The sequence below is a fragment of the Euphorbia lathyris genome, chromosome 7 (genome assembly GCF_963576675.1).
Source record: "Euphorbia lathyris chromosome 7, ddEupLath1.1, whole genome shotgun sequence".
Classification (NCBI taxonomy): domain Eukaryota; kingdom Viridiplantae; phylum Streptophyta; class Magnoliopsida; order Malpighiales; family Euphorbiaceae; genus Euphorbia; species Euphorbia lathyris.
In genome coordinates this window covers 34,095,687-34,101,686 of record NC_088916.1, presented here as the reverse complement: position 1 = coordinate 34,101,686, position 6,000 = coordinate 34,095,687, and the positions used below count along the sequence as shown (strand labels likewise).

The 6,000-nt window shown below is 39.0% G+C and overlaps 1 non-coding gene across 1 annotated transcript; it reads left to right on the top strand.

The window, feature by feature from the left end:
- The first annotated feature begins 1,913 nt into the window (after positions 1–1,913).
- LOC136201718 (small nucleolar RNA R71) lies at positions 1,914–2,020 on the top strand. Its single transcript, XR_010674060.1, has one exon. It is a non-coding gene; the product is annotated as a small nucleolar RNA R71 (small nucleolar RNA).
- Positions 2,021–6,000: the final 3,980 nt, after the last annotated feature.

Genomic DNA, 6,000 nt, shown 5'->3' with positions numbered 1-6,000 from the left:
AACAGGTGAGCAGTTGGTCTTTCTGATCCTTCGTCAATGTTGCCGAGATAATCACTGGTCTGCTGTTCGGCGAATCCAGGAAAGCATATTCTAAATGATCGGGAAGCTATTTCAGCTCTGGGCATCTTGCTTCCGCTTTCCTTCCTAAGTTTAGTTCAAGAAGGATGTCCTTTTCTTCTCCATCAATGCTGCTTCCAGTAGTTTCTTCTTTCTGGACTGATTTGAACAATTGTTCTTCTTTGTTATGCTTCTCTGTGTCGTATTGTTCCTGCAAAAAGAGACTTTTGTCATGTGTATCGAGGAAGTAACACGAATCATCAAAGGCAGATGCATATCGAACAACTTCATGCATCTTAAACACTACCTCTTCATTATTGATTTTTAGAATAAGATGTCCCTTATGGACATCAATGACAGCTTTTCCTGTTGCTAGAAAAGGTCGTCCTAAGATTATTGGGACTTCCAAATCTTTAGCAATATCTATTATTACAAAGTTAACAGGTAAAATAAAATTTCCAACCTTAACCAGGACATCCTCGACTATGCCCTTGGGGTATCGGATTGATCGATCAGCTAGTTGAACCGTGACCTTTGTTGGTCTTGGTTCCCCTAACCCCAATTGCATATAAATTGAATACGACATAAGGTTGATGCTAGCTCCTAGATCACATAGGGCATTTTGAATAGTGAGTGTTCCTATTGAATAAGGTATCGAAAAACTCCCTCGATCTTTGAGCTTCTTTGGAATCTACTATTTGGCTTGTAGAATCAAGGAGCTACCCTTGTTCAGTTGTACCATAGCTACACTTTCCAATTTATTTTTGTTGGTGAGTAGGTCTTTCAGAAACTTGACATACATGGGCATTTCAGATAAAGCTTCGATGAACGGTATGTTGATGTGCAATTTTGTCAATTGTTCCAAAAAGCTCTTATGTCGCTTCTCACAGTTTTGCTGCTTCAATTGTTCTGGGTATGGAATTCGTGTTTCGTATTGAGGTGCAACTGGTTCATCTTCAATTGGCTGTTTATCCTTCTTTTGTTGGGGTATAGACGTTTGAACATTAGGCTCAGCTACCTTTCCTGCAGCAGATTTATCAACAGTGTCAGATAATTCCTTGCCTTCTCTTAACATAATAGCATTGACCTCTTCTTTTGGGTTGGTCACAGTATGGCTAGGGAGAGCGCTTTTTTCCTTTGAGGATATGACTGTCGCAAATTGTTGCAATTGAGTCTCAAGGCTCTTTATAGAAGATTGTGTCTGCTTCATGAACTGAATCATCATGGACTCCAGATCAGGTTTTCCTTCTTGTTGAGCAGCTGGTTGTCTCTGATATTGATGATTAGATGCACTGCCTTATTGCGGCGAGTAGGTTGTTCATTGATTGTCATGTCTGTAGGGTTGCTGAGCAGCTGGTTGTCTCTGATTATCCTGCCATGAAAAGTTAGGATGGTTTCTCCAACCAGAGTTATATGTATTCGAATAAGGATTCGGTGGTTGTCGAGCGATCAAATCACATTGTTCTTGCATGGATGCTCCTGGTTTGATTCATGGGCAGTCTATTGATCGGTGGGGCCCGCTATAGAAATCACAACCATCAAGTGATAATATCTCAACCGGGGCAGATGGTTGCATGTTAATCGCAGAGACATTCATCTTTCCCATTGTTTTAACCAGTTGTTCCATTTATGAGGAGAGTTTAGGGATAGACTCACTGTTTGCATTGTTCGTAACTCTCTTTCCATCACTTCTTACTGAGTGCCAGTTATAACTGGTGTTGAAAACTCTTTCAATTAGCTCGTATAATGTTTGATGTTCAAGTTCCTCTGGATTTCCATTAGCAACTGATTCAATCTGGATCTTGTACGCATTGGTCCCCCCGTTGTAGAAGTTTTGAACTTGCATCCACATGGGTATGCCATGATTCGGTACTCTTCTCAATAATTCCTTGTATCTCTCCCATGCTTCGGATAATGATTCATCCTCCTCTTGAAAGAGGTGTGAAACCTCATTCCTTAGCTTGATTGCTTGTCTGGGAGGAAAATATTTCATCAGGAATAGCGTAGCCATTTCCTCCCAATTTGTGATAGAACCTGGTTGTAGATTCTTCAACCAATTCTTTGCCTTATCCTTCAAAGAAAAGGGAAACAACTTGAGTCTGATCACTTCGTCACTTTCATTTCTATGAGTGCAAAATGTGTTGCACATTGTGACGAAGTCTTGAATGTGAGCATTTGGATCTTCATTTGGATATCCACCAAATTGCACAACTGTTTGCAACATTTGGATCATTGAAGCTTTCACTTCAAATAGGCAGTTTCCTTCATTTGGTATTACAATGCACGAGGAATGGCCTTCAATGGATGGTCTGGAATAATCCTTCATCTGCAACCTCTGGTTGCCGTTGTTGTTATTGTTTCCGTTAATACCGTTGTTTTCGACATGACCCTCCTCATGGTTCCCTGCTTGTTCAAGCTCTGGTATTTCGTTTTCGCGATCCATTCTGGCACGTCTAGCTTGTCTGAGTAGTCTTCTTCTTCTTCTGTAGGTTCTGTCAATCTCGAGGTCCACAGGGAGAATAGGAATACCTGCTCTTCGCATACACAGCTAGAAGTCAAAATACAAAAACTGGACAAACAAGTGGTTATCGGGTAACAAAATAAGCATACAAATTCTTCCAAACTTCGATTTAAACAATCCCCGGCAACGGCGCCAAAAACTTGGTGTGTTGAATATGGACTCTATCAAGTGTACTAGGGTAGATGTAGTGTTGGTAAGACCAAGTGTCGTATTCCATAGTGATTGAACTTAGTTGGATGAACATTTACCTTAAGTGTTATAATTCGAAATATTGAGTGGGTTGATTTGATTAAACTAGCATAAACAGCCAAACTAAAAGCAATAATAAGCGTAACGAAATTAAGATGAACAGGCACAGACCTAGCACTACGCCTACGAACAACTGTATTTAAGCGATTATCTTTTAATGAAGTACGACCATATTCCTGATTTGGGTCTCTTCCTCATTTATCACTAAGGTCCGGTGTCCCATTTCCAAAGATTCTAGGTAAGTAAAATCAACCAAGTGTCCTTGCGTTAACATACAAACAAGCATTAAGAACCAGGAAGCATTCATAAATGAAACCCCAATATATGGTTGTTTTCGTGTCCGTCCACTACGATATATGCCAAATAGCTATTTCTATTACGTTGGAGCACTGTCGTGCCATCTTCGGTAATTAGAATATAGATTTGATCCTAATCTATTCTTTAAAGCATGCTAATGACAATCATTCATGGATGGAAATACTTCATTAATCAACAAAAGTTACTTACAGTCACCGTTTAATGGTTGGGTAGGCCTGCAAAAGGAATTACACACTTATTGACATGAGCGAATAGCTTGTTTTTCCCAAAATCATTCCTCCGATAATAAGCATAAAAACAGAGAATAAAACTGATGGTGGCGGAAAACGAGGTGCCCTAAACATTAAGACTACTACTCTATTTATATCCTCTAAAACCAAACCCTAAACACAAGGGTAAAGAGTACTAAAAGTAAATACAAAAAGGACAAATGAACAATCTTCCTACACTTGGCGCAAGATGGAAGCTGTCTTGCTTTCCACGTTTTTCTCTCTTTCTCTCTCCTGTAGCTTGCTCGACCCGCGCGTTTATCTGTTTCTTTCCAAATGACCCGTTAATGCTGTTGTTTATGTTGTTCTGTTCTACTGAAAGCCTGTTCGTGAAGATTCCTCTTTGAACTGTTATTTCTGCCTGTTTCTTCCATTTCTGGTTGAAAACTATAACTTTGAAGCTCTTTTCCATGAATGACCAGCCTCTAAAACTAGCTCATTTCACTCGTATCAGTTAGCTTTAAGAGGTTTTATATTTTCTTCATCAAAATAGTCATTCTTGTGCCAGTAAATCTTAGTGGTTTGGCCAAATTTTCCATAGAAGTCACATTGGACTTTTGTTTGTGGGTTCCATCCTTTCCTACTGAAAGTATTACTTCCAGCGTACTGATGATGGTGGCTACATTGCTTCGAAGTCAAATGATTCTGAATCGATGTGATGTCCTTTTGAAGGTTTTTGGATTCCTTCTGGACTTCAGTGAAAAACTTATGAATGATTTTTAAGTTTCCATCTTGCCTAGTATTGTCTTGAAGAAGATGTCGGATGTCTCCGAGTTTTACTTCCTCAACTTCATCACATCTCCTTCCTAGTGCCCTAATTTTTTATTGCACTTCTTTACAAGTGTATAGACATCACATAGGGCATTTATCATTTCATTTCGGAAGACAAGAATGGAAATTACCTCAGCATTCGAATGATCATCATCAAAGGCATTGGAGGCCTCAACCTCTTCAACAGCTACTTGCTCTTCTGTCTCCGCAACCATGAAACATATGTTGGCTGTTTCAGCAGCTTCGTGTTCAGATGATCATGATTCATCACTGTCACTCCATATTGCTGCCATGGCCTTCTTACCATACTTCTTCTCCTTTTTCAGAGTTGGACAGTTAGATTTGATGTGCCCCAACTGATGACATTCAAAGCATATAATAGGCTTGGAGGGTTCCTTTCTGAACTTACTATCACTTTCCTCCCTTTTGGGTCTGTTAGACCGTTTGAATGACTTCTTATATTGATCACTCTTTCTGAACATCTGTTTCATCTTGCGGGTGAACATTTCCATCTCTTCATCATCAGTAGTGCTTTCTTTTGAGGAATAAGCTTTCAGCACTATTGACTTTTGTTTCTTGTCTTCTGACTTCTCTTTAGTCTCAAAGTTTTCATTCAGATTTCATGTGTCAGAAGAGAACCAATCAGCTCGTCATATTTGTATGTTGTTAAGTTCTAAGCTTCCTCAATAGCCGTCTTCTTGGCCTGCCAACCTTTCGGAAGGGTTTTGATGTTTTTCTTGACTTGCTTTTCTTCCAAGAAGACTTTCCCCAGACTTTTGAGCTCGTTTATGATATTGGTGAATCTGGCATTCATATCAGAGATGCCTTCTCCGTCCTTCATTTCAAACAGCTTATAAAGTCTCATATTTTGGTTCACCTTGGACTCCTTTACTTTGTTGGTTCCTTCATAGGATACCTCCAACTTGTTCTAGATCTCTTGGGTTGTCTTACAACCTGATATTTTATTGTATTATATAGCATCTAAAGCATAGTGAAGCATATTTATAGCTAAAGCGTTAGTTTGTAGTTTCTTTAGATCAATATCAGACTATTTGTCCTCACTCTTAATGCTTTGAGTCCCTCTTACTGTCTCAGTAGGAACATAAGGGCCTTTGGTTATTACTAACCAGGCGCTCATAGTCTAAGCTTGGATGAAATTTTTCATTATGTTCTTCCAGAATATATAATTAGATCCAAAGAACAGAGAGGTTTGGTAATCGATAGATCCTCTGGAAGGATTTGTGTGGTCTCGTTACCATGAAGGTTTCTTGTGCTATTAACATCTATTTAGGGATCTTGAGCTCAAGATAGTGTTATCTTTTAACAAGAGCTTTAGGCTCTGATACCACTTTTTGGTACCTTGTGAGGTAATATAAGTTCCAAATGGGGGGTGAATGGAACTATTGGTTAATTTTAATATTTTTGAAATTATTCTCACTCGGGGTGTTTTCATTTATAGAGTATAAGGCAATATTTAATATCAGAAACAAGTTTAGATCAGCGACAAGTATTGTCTACTGAGTGTGGTTCTGATTTCAAATGTTGCACTTATAGCAGCCTTTTGTTTGGACAGAGCTTCTGATGATATTATAGGTTATATATATATGTATGTAGAGAGAGAGAGAGAGAGAGAGAGAGAGAGAGAGAGAGAGAGAGTCAAAGCATAAATAATCAGAAACAATAAAGGTAGAGTTAGAAAATCGTTACTCAGCAGATTTATACTAGTTCGGCCTCTAGCCTACGTTCAGTCCTTATAATACCTTCTTATGAGCTTTAATCCACTAAATCACTCTTTCACGGGTAGAGCTACTATGC